The sequence below is a fragment of the Aythya fuligula genome, chromosome 2 (assembly GCF_009819795.1).
Source record: "Aythya fuligula isolate bAytFul2 chromosome 2, bAytFul2.pri, whole genome shotgun sequence".
Lineage (NCBI taxonomy): Eukaryota > Metazoa > Chordata > Aves > Anseriformes > Anatidae > Aythya > Aythya fuligula.
In genome coordinates, this window is record NC_045560.1 from 13,707,535 (window position 1) to 13,719,049 (window position 11,515).

Below are 11,515 nucleotides of genomic sequence, written 5' to 3' on the forward strand. Positions count from 1 at the left end.
CACTACATTTTTGCTGACTCATGTCTCCATACAATGTAGTTTGTAGACCGCCCTCCTGTCATATCTATTTTGACAGGGTCTGCTATCTGAGTGCTGTGTGGAACTTTCTTTCCTTCTCTGTTTGACAGTCTAGGTTCTGCAGTTGTGTTCATGAATGTCAAACCAACAAAATCTCCTGACATTTCATGTAATAATTTTTCTTTGCCTAAAATTTCCATCTTAAGGCATGGTATGTCTCATTTTTAGAACTGTTTGTTACAAAGATTCAGAAGCACTGTCTGATTCTTTTGTCAACAGTAATAAAATGTCCTTTTAGCACATTATTTTTTGCCCTGCATTTTATACATTGTTTGGTTTTAATCAATGTTACGTAGTCTTAACTCACACCATATGGTTTTTGTTGTTTTCCACTATCTCCATTTAATATCATCTACTGAAGATTTGCCAAATAAGGCAGAGCAAGCAAGTTGGTCATACAGAAGGAACAGTTACTATGTGATTAGCTGAAATATCAAGGGCATAATCAAGTTATGCTAATACAGCTTTTTTTTTTTTTTTTCCCTCTGAATCCATGTGCGCACCTGCTTTGCAATAAATCCCTTTATTGCCATTGGGTTCCTGTTGGTCTTGGCATAGATCAGACAGGTGCAATGGAAGGGCACTGCACTAATTTCTCAGAGATTCCTAGGAGCTTCAGGATTTCAACACATTCAGAAAACCATGTTTTAGTAGGAAACCTTATCACTTGCCCTAGGCTACTATTTTAAAAAATCAGATAGAGTCTTTCTGCTTCATCTGACCTTTACTTCAATGAATTCCTTCAACCTTCTGGAAACAAAAAGAAGTCTAATGAAAAAAATGTTGTCTATTTAATGTCTTAGAGAGAAAGAAGTGACTAGGACTCAAATCTTGGATAACAGCAAGTCAAAAAAAAAAAAAAAAAAAAAGGCAGAAAATTCTAAAGTAAGAGTGACAACATTACAGTGAAGCAGCTTCTCTGCAATGATTCCTCTAACACTCTTGAAAAGCTCTACTGATATATTCAAGTTTTGCTCCTAAAACCTGATGCAATATAAAAACAGGCAACACAAACGGTTAGAAAGACTGGAATGGAATGATCAAAAAAGAAACTAGAGAAGAGAAAGCAATGGGGAAAATTTATTCTTGCAGGACATGCAGCTTACTAAATATGTTTAAACCAAATTATATAATTTATATTGCTATCAGTATATTCTGGATGTTTCATTGTAATTTCTAACTTTATTGCTTCATTTCCTTTTGAAGTACATCCTCCTCCAACCGCCCAACCCATCCCCCCCAAAAAAAAAATATATATATATACAGTATGATTCATGAATTAAATTTCCAAATGCAACTAACATTTAGGTCATTAAAAGTAGCTGATTAAGCTGTCATTGAGAAAATTTACATTGCTGTTCAGAGAAAAGAAAGACTTGCTATACTTTGTGTTCTGGGCAGTGACAGGAACAGTGCCTGTTTTCCCTGTAATAGTCTCAGGCAGAAGTAACACTCTTTTTATGTCTCGTGCTAAGTTTGTTATAAAAATAACTGTAACACTGCTGGCTACACATCCTGTGCCATAGTACCTGATATAGATTTGCCACTATTAATCCAGTTAGTGCACACACTTTTGGACTACCCTGAGAATCTTTCATTCAATAAAAAGGAGAGAAGGAGCAGAGTATCCCAGGGATGAGTTCTCCCATTCCTCTGTGCTTAGAGGTGAAGCCTAAGGAGGAAGACTACCAGTAAAGGATAATGATGGAGTCAATAACTGCTTGGAAAACTCAACAGATGCAAGTCCACAGCACCTGCCAAGTTGCATTCAAGGGTGCTGAGAGAACTTGCTGATGTGTAAGGCCACTTCTTATCTCTTCCAAAGATTGTGGAAAACACAAGGAGCTCTCTTTTCAAAATAGGCCAAAAATACAGTCTAGGGAACTATAGGCTGGTCAGTCTTATTTCAGTCCCTGGTAAAATTGTAGTGTGAGCCTTTTTAGGCCTCATTTCTGGGCATATGAGGGAGAAGAAGGTGACCAGGACCAGTCAGCATGGGTAACCATGCTGGTAAACAAGTGTAAATCAATCCTGACACACTTGATTGCCTTCTATGATAAAATGACCAGGAATAAGGAAGATGGGAGATTGGTGGGTGTCACAGAATCACAGAACTGTAGATGGAAGGGACCTCAAGAGATCATGGGTCCAACCCTCCTGGCAAAGCAGGTTCCCTAGAGCAGGTTGCCCTAGGGACATCCAGATGGGCCTTGAATATAGCAAGGTATGTCTCACACAATATTCCTTTACTGAAGGTGGAATTTTACAGTCTGGGTGAGTAGACAACTGGATGGTTAAAAAACTAATTAGATAGGCTCAGAGGACAGTGATTGATTAGTAACAAGTGGAGTATCACAGGTACCTGTCTTGTGATCTGTCCTCAACATCTTTAAGAGGAAGACGGCAATGGAGCACATACTGTATAGAGCTCTGATGGGCTCTATATAGATGCCTCCTCCACTCTGGAGAAGACAAGTGAATATGCTCTGAATAGGTATGCAGGTGACACACAATTTATGGACAAAGAAATATGTTCAAAGGTAGGGCTGTCATCTGTCAGTCTGTGCGCAATGAAAGGAAGTAGTAAAACAGCTGTTTTCAGTTCTCATGAGTTTCACATTTTCCTTATTTCTGAATCACATGGGATAAATTCCCATAGTTCTAATCTGACCTTTTAGATACAGATGAAATACAAAGGAGAACTTAGACTCAAGCTGATACATTTTGAATAGTTCTGAGCTGAGAGCATGAACAGCTACTAAGCTTGAGCAAGTAATTTCTCAGAATTTGTGTATCAGCCCATTTCACATTAATTAGACCAAAGCTTGCAAACATTGCTCATTTATTCAGTCACTGCTTGCTGACTACTAAGTATCAAAAAGCCCTCAAATGAGTTTGCTTTCACCTGATTGCAGGTTTATTCATATGATTCCAGCCTGAAGGAAGGAAAAAAAATAGCTCTTAGAAAAGTTGTTTTCTGATAGATACAAAGTGCCTCATCTATCATATTTGTAAAATCCTACCTAGATAATTATTGACTCATTGCAGCTTATTTTTGTGAGAACCACATTGTTAATAATGTATCATTACAGTGTAGACCTCAAAATAATGGTTAACATGCAGTTCTTTCATTAATAAAACAAATACTTTGAAATATGTCAAAGCCAAAATTAAATGCCAAAGAGGAAAAAAGATGAATTTACCTATTTAATCTAAATAATACTACTTAATAAAATGCAGGAAAAAAAAAAAGTATAAAATATATTTGGGAAGTCAGCATAAAAAAAAAAATCTTCATACATCTTTTTTATTCTTCATAAAATGTGAATACAATAGAACGTTTTTATAATCTATATAAAACTTATCATATCTGTAATTATTTACAAAGTGTAACTGTAACACACACACACCAGTCAATCTTCTACCAAAAGCAAACTTGCCAATGCCTAGCCCATGAGCCACATCTCACTGATCGCTGCTTCTCTGGGACAATGATGATGAATTCAATGATGGAACTGTAGAACTGATCCTTTCCAAGATTCCTTCCCAACTCAGAGAAAATTTGTGCCTATGAACCAGATTTACAAAGTGGACTGCAGACAGTCTATTCTTGGCATTCCATATGTCACATCATAGATTTCAGGACAAAGGAGTACAACCTTTCTCAACTCCTACCACTCCAACGCCATTTCTAAGTTGTGCCCACAGCTGATTTTGCCTACAAAAAAAAAAAAAAAAAAAAAAAAAAAAAGCGTTTCCCAGTTGCACAGCAATTTCAAAATTGGTATTGAAACATTAACAATGATGCCACGATTCAAAAATTTTTAAAACATTCTGGGGTCACAGTATTGGAAGGTTGTTCTGCTCTAACAGTTGTTGTATCACATCTACTATTGTGGTTATATCTTCTTCCACTCCTAAATCTGATATACATATCTTTTATGTGGAAAGAAGAGATCCAGCCCTCCCAAATTCCATGTGGACTGACCTGGCTTTTCTAGTTCCTTCAATTATTATGCATAATATCTTAGATCTAGAAAAAACATTGAAGAACTTTTTTTTTTTTTTTTAAATATAATTTATCCTTTCTCCAGAAATCCCTTAGATAACTGGCATTCAAGTCTTTCCAGTAAAGCAAGAATCAGTGACAGAAAACACAATCATTTGCTAGTGTACAAGTAAGGCTCATCTTCTAATGAAAAAAAAATATTATGTGACCACATAGTTAAACTATTAAACTCTGTGTACTCATGCCTTAAATAAATAAATAAATAAATAAAAACTAATTGAGTCTTCCTGACTAACTTAATTCTAACATTGGATCTATATTGGATTCAACCTTTACAACCCAAAAAATAATTAAAAAAATAAAAATAAATAAAAAAGAAATACCCTCTTACAGAATCACACTGGTAACCTTTTGGCTTACAAACAACTTTGGGATCCTATTACAGCACTCTGGTGAATGTCCGACTGGCTATTCCACCAAATGGAATGTTTGGTGGAAAATGTTTCACAGCTGTCAGTTCACTGCAGGGAAGGTACATGAGGGATATTAAGATTTAGGAATCTTGATTTTTTTTTTTTTTTAATTATTATTTTTTTTTCAATTAGAGACAACCCTGTAATTGTCTCCACAAGCCCAAACTCCTGCTTGCATCTTTGTCTTCATCCAAATCCAAGGCTTTCTTTGGTACTGCCAATAACATGTCTATTTGGTTAGAAGAATCTCACAGTGGCTTAAGAACAGAAAGTAATTAGTCTCACACATAAATCGGAATGTGGATATGCTCCCAGTGGAGTTGCTAAAGCTGAGTAACTACATGACTCCTCTTCCATGGTGTGAATAAGGCACATGCCTCAACAGAGAGTGCTAGCAGGGTGGAAAGTTTATACCCTCTTTTACTGGATCTCTTCCTATTTTCTATTTGTTTATTATTCAGTTTTGAGGTGCTTTATATGATCTCAGGCAGGAAGCTGAGACAAAAACAGTGGTTAAGAGCTAACACATAACATTGCACTCATCTATTTAATTCTGCAGGACTGAATACGAAATTTTGTATTTAATTTATATATAGTTGTCATGTCTATGCACAACTGAGTATATCAATAGCAAAAGCAGGATACAAGGAATGCAGTTTAAATAATCTGAAACTGTTTTAAAGAAGGCATCTGGAAACTATCTGGGAATAACCCATAAGGGTAAGACACTCATAAATACATAATGGAACAACCTTGCACTGAAGTAGAAGATAGGAATCCTAAATGCATCAGATAAAGACCCAAGTCAAGTTGATAGTCACGTTTAGAAAATGAAAATATTAGATGATTCCAGATCAAAGGTAAAAACAGAGACTAACAAACATATAGATTTGTATAGACAAATGAAATGATTATGTGAACAATGGCCAAACAAGCATGTAAAATTTGTGAGTGATCAGAATCTGAACAGCTCAAAGAAAATAATGGGAAGACAGAGACCAGACAGGATCAAGGGTTAATATAGTTAATAAATAAATAAATATCAGTAACAAGGAGCAAGATTCAAGTTCATAATGACAGGAATGGACTAAGAATCTAATCCAAGGAAGAAAGTACCTCTGTAAGAGAAAAGAACTGCAACAGAAGTGCAACTCAGATCTCTAATATATTCAGAAGCTGGACAGTGCATATTGCAAATATGCTTTAAAAATAAATAAATAGTTTGAATTAGTAGTGAAAGGAAGCTAAACACATTTTAATTAATTTATTTGTGTATCTAGGTATCAAGTTGGAACAGTATTCCTTCTTACAGGTCAAAGGTAGCTTGAATTTGCCCACTACTATATATTATTATATGACAAATACAGATGGAAAAGTAGGACTTCTCTTTTAACTGCCAGCTGAATACAAAGCAGTTGAAATTCCAAATACAACACATAACGATCAATAGGAAAGGAACACACTTGTGCTGCCAGAAACACAAGAACAGCATCTAGGATAAGATGGTATGATAAACAGCTGATGTATAATTACAACATATTAAAGAATGCCAAACAACCATATGAGAGAAAGTTGGATAACCAAGAATCACAGCCCCAAAAATAACTTTGGACATATGGCATATGAAATGGTCAGGAGAGACAACAGTTATTATGCATGAACAAGCTATAAGATAGCTTGTTCTCATTTTGTGTTTTGTGCCAAAGTGTGTCATCTTGTCCAGTATAGAAACTACTCCAGTAATGAATCTAGTTTAGAATGAAATATGTGACTGTTTGATATGGAGTGACTTTGTGTTTTGCCTGAGTCTGGAGCTACCACTAAAAACACTGGGTGATCTTTTTGACACCAAAAGAGACTGAACTGCAAAAGTCACTGCTAGTGGGAATAAAAGTTTGGAAAGAAGCAGCAGACTGTCACAAGCTTTACACAAGTGTTCTGAAATCCTCTGTCAGTTGCTAAAACTTCTAAGATTCAGGAAGTTCTAAATTAATTACGATTCACCTACTTATTTCTCTTCAAATAAAGTAAACTATTTTGATTTGTTAACAAACTAAAAAGAATAAAAATAAAAATAAAAAGTGTCACCCTAAGCAGGTGTTGTTCCTTAGAAAACTTTATTTTTATCTTTCTTGGAGCTCTTCTACTGAAAATATCTCAGAAGAGATGTTACATTTCCTGTTAAGGAATAAGATTACTAAAAAAAAGGAGAAGTTAATAATTATTTAAACTTTGGGTTTGATTTTTTTTTTTTTTTTCTGACAAAACCTTGATGCCTACTAAACATTTTACTATATTTACTTTAGTTAATTCAGATTTATAATAATCTGAAATATTCAATTGTTGTTTTTCTGTAGTTACTTATTTTGTCAAGCAGAAGAAAGTGAAAGACACTTAAGAATATTTTCTACTGGAAATGGAAGTATGTTACCATTTTTAGTTGCATGTATAGTCATTGTGCTATTTAATAGACAACAATTTGGTGTATGATTTGTAGTCATAGAAACTCTCCTGAAATTCAAGTCATTAGGAAAGCTATTTAAAAATGAAAATGTTATTTTTGCAGAACAGCACTTATTACTTACACAAACCAAAAACATAGTGAAAAATTTCAGAGCTTATGGATCTCTGCCATATTCTGAAACGAATAAAAATTTGTTTCAGAAATAGTAATGAGAACTATGCTCGTTTACCTCCTTTTTTTTTTTCTTTTTTTTTTTCCAGTCAGAATAAGCAGATAATAAAATAGTTTATTGCTGATTCAGCAAAACGATTTTGTGAGTGACTTATTTCTATTTTACCACATGTTGCTCTCTGACATCAGTTTCTGAGTTGATCTGTGTGACCCATTTTGTTTTTGAATTTATCCCAGAGTAATCTGGACCAAGAAGAAAATAATTTCTTGTTAGTTTACGAGACAATCACTGATGTGAAAATTTCATCATCATCTACATAGCCTCAGTCACAATTACAGGTTATTAATCTAGGTTGAAAGAGAAAAACAAAGGTATTTTGGCTTTATTTTCAGATTCAAAAACGTATATATTTTTTAAATATATATGCATATATTTAAATCAGTAATATATATATATATAGAGACTACGTATGTTTTTATTCCAGTCATTTGCATATTTTCCTACTAAATAAAATGTTAGAAATGAAGATCTGAATGGTTTTTGACATTATAGGAGAACACTAACTCACCCCAGATAACATTCTGTCACTGTACCGTAAGTGGTGCAGATGCAGTTATGAGGCCAGTAAGTACAAATATCATCACACACAAGTAATCACATTTTCTCTGTGTGGCATAGAGAGCAATCATCTACAAAGTGTAAATCTTTTCCTTTCCCACTAATCCATCTGGGTGTTCACAAGGACTGAATAAATTGTTTATTCATCATAAAGATTAATTTCAGCTGGTGCTGCTTTGCTTTCTGTAATGAAAGGGGAAAAAAAAAAAAAAAAAAAAGCAAAACAAAACAAAATACAACAATCTTTAACTGAAAAAGCAGCTTTGCCTCTCTTATTCCATGCAGATGGTGCTGTTTACCAGTTATCTCTCAGAGCAGGGAGGAGACCAAAGCCTAGATGAATTACAGCTGGTTCAAACTAATCCAGAGAAAAGCTGAAGTTAATGAGGAAGAAAAGTAATTTGTCAAAATGTGTGATTACCATGATCTCACAGCTAGTCAAACTATAGCCCCACTAATGGTCTACTCTGCATGCAAAAATCGTATCTTTGATACTCAAATCATAGTGGTGCCAAGAAAGTTTTCTTCATGAAATATTTACAAACTAACCCTTCTCTAATTTCTTAATTTCTGATTGGAAAAAAAAAAAAAAAAAAACAAACAAACAAACAAAAAAAAACTCATCTTTCCATTTGAGAATTAATCTTTTTTTCTATTTTTTTTTCTATCTTTTAGGACATTAGAACTAGCTGGGTCACTCTACTGGCTTTAGTTGGAAGGGGTGGAAGGGGAAGGTCGTGCAGGAGCTGCAACTAAGCTTTGTTATGAACTGGCAGCTGCTGAGGAAAGAGACAGGGAAGTGAGCCCAGTCCAGGTATTCTATAAGTCACAGAGTGTCCCTCACTTTATCTGCTTTATCTGGACAGATTCACACCTATAGACTTTAGTCAGTCAGGAAGGTAATCATCTATGGCTACTTAGTCTGAGAGACTGACCAGGCACTGTTTCTTGGTACAATTGCAGATGAATACCAACAAGAAGTAAGATAACAAACATCACTTACATCTGAAAGGGTACAGATGGCTCTATTCTATGCAGGGTGCATGCCTCTTCATAGCATAGTGACTTGAAGGAAGAATATGGCAGTAGTTTGACCAAATATTCAATTGCTGTGAATGAAGAGCAATTTAAAAAATCAGGAAGGAGGGAAGTAATCAGCTGCACACGTCTGTGATTTCTGGGTGTAAGGGATTTGTCTTTTGGTAAGCTTCCACATGAAACTTCTGGCTGCCAGCAGAGTTGTGGTGCAAACAGCAGCCACATCTGTGTGAATTAGACTTTGCTTTTCAGAAGCACCGTTTCTAAACATTAGCAGAGAAATCTCCCCTTTCTCTGTTGTATAATACAGTTCAGTGTATATAAAACACATTATTGTTCTTGGCAGAATAAATTACTAATATTTTCTTAGCCACCAAAGTGAACATAAATATTTGTTTTGCATGAAAAAAAAAAAAAAAAAAAAAAAAAAATCATATGGATTGTCATGCACTTACTTTGCCTCAGGTACTCAGGTGGTTTTGGAGCACGCTGACATAAGATCATAACGTTCCCTACATCTGAATGTCCTTTTCTCCTATAGCTAGAGAGTTTATGCATTCCTTAGCACCTACAATAAGATTTTTATTTACTGATTAAAGTAAAGTGAGGAGTCATAGTTCCTAAGCTTAAATGCCACTGCTGGAAGGAGGCAAATGTCACATTCATATTAAGGAAACACATGAGAAAACACATAGTGATGAAAGGAGCTTGGGCTAGACATATGAGTAGTCACCTTATTGACTTCCAGGCAATTGCAAGAGTTAAGAACTGATGAGATAAAAAAAGTTGCTAGTACTCATTTCATGGAGACTGGTTTAGACAAACATCTGTGAGGAATCATTGATTCTGCCTTCAGGCAAAGCAGCAGACAACTTGACCTCCAAAGGTCTATTTCCAGCCCTATTTTTCTATGGTGTATATATATATCACTATAGTATGATGAGACCTAAATTTCCTTAGGAGCATCAGGTGATTGAGTAGAAGCCTTCTTGTTGAGTTAGCATTCAGGCTTAAAAATATTACTTTCACTATTGGCTGTGTAAACATATTTTTTTTTTAATCTGAATTTTTATTGCTTTGATTATTTTTCCATTATGCCAGCATAGGCGTGCACTATGCTGAATATCTTCAGGCAAGGTAAGTTCTCAAGAAGAGTATTAAAAATCTTATTGGATTAATGCATATTTTTCCTCATATTTTGTTGCCTGCAGAAAAGAATATTTTTTTTCACCCTGGCCGTACTGATTCTGAAGTAAAACAACTTTAGGAGTCTGAAAGTGACAAGGAGCATAGACCCTACTTGCAGAGAGACCTACCCTTTCTTTATTGTAGGGTATCCATATTGTATTGTAGGACAGCTTGATTTTTATTTCCTATTTCAGTTAAAAAACAGAGGAAAAAAAAAAAAAAAAAAAAAAAGAGAGAGAAAAAAAGAAAAAGATGCAATTGCATACAGATAGCTCTCCATTTATCCAAAAAGATGTTATTAGGAAAAGAAAAAAAAAAAAGGTAACAACTTATAAAAAGTTTCATTAAATATATATATTTATATGTATATATATATGTATATATATATAATTGTATCTTCAAGTTGTTGTATAAAAAATGTTTGTTGTGTAATAAAGAATTAAAATACTGGCATTCCTTGACAGGCAGAATGATCACATGATAAGATTACATAGATAAAGTGACATTCGTCATTTTTCATGCATAATTAAATACAACAAAAGTAATATTTTTAATAGATAAGCAAGCACACAATGGGTAATTATGTGTATGGAGCTTTCTGTCTTATAGTGTATAGAGCTTAATTAGACCTTAAGGGACAGTGCAAATTTGCTAATCATATGTGCCAGTCACAACCAACATTTTGTACCAAATTCCAGACTCCTGTCTACATCTGCACATAATTTACTTATTAGTTTAAATGCACAATTTCAGCTCTTTAACATTCGGTTTTGATTGGTTTTGCTGTATTAATGGGATAAAAACATCATTCATAATCAATGTTCTCCAAATGTAAATGATTTTAATTGTTCACACATAATAGTGTTCTCTATTAAAAAACATATACTGATGCCTAGCTGAGAAAATTAATTTGCTGTGTTTGTTACTATAATGAAATAAAAGTTGTTCCAATTTAATGAATTCAGCAGTAGATTTCATAACTTCATTATGAACGCAAACTCAATTTTCTGGGGGTAACTTACCATTAGTTCAAATGAAAAGATTCATTCTCTGGAAAATTCAAGAGTCACTGGTTCTATTTCTTGGGGTCAATCCAATTAATAAAATGAGAAATATTTAACAATGCCATGGAGTGAGTATTGCAACGTGGAATTGAAAGAATTCTTCCTGCATCTTGAATTTCAGAGTTTCCCCAGCTGAATTGCCATTAAAAAAAAAAAAAAAAAAAAAAAAGTTTCTCAAGGGAGAAAACAGAGAGAGAGAGAGAACATCATTTAACTATTTTTATGCTAAATTATTATTATTATCTATCAACCTGAAATCAGTGGCTCTGTTTTTGTCCAGCAGATCAACTGAATAAAATGAATTACTGAACTCTAAAAGTTTATACTTTTAATGCAAAGATGTGGGAAACGTCAACACTGAGGATTACTTAGTATGTGATGTACTTCTTCACTGCTGGGCATAAAATTGCA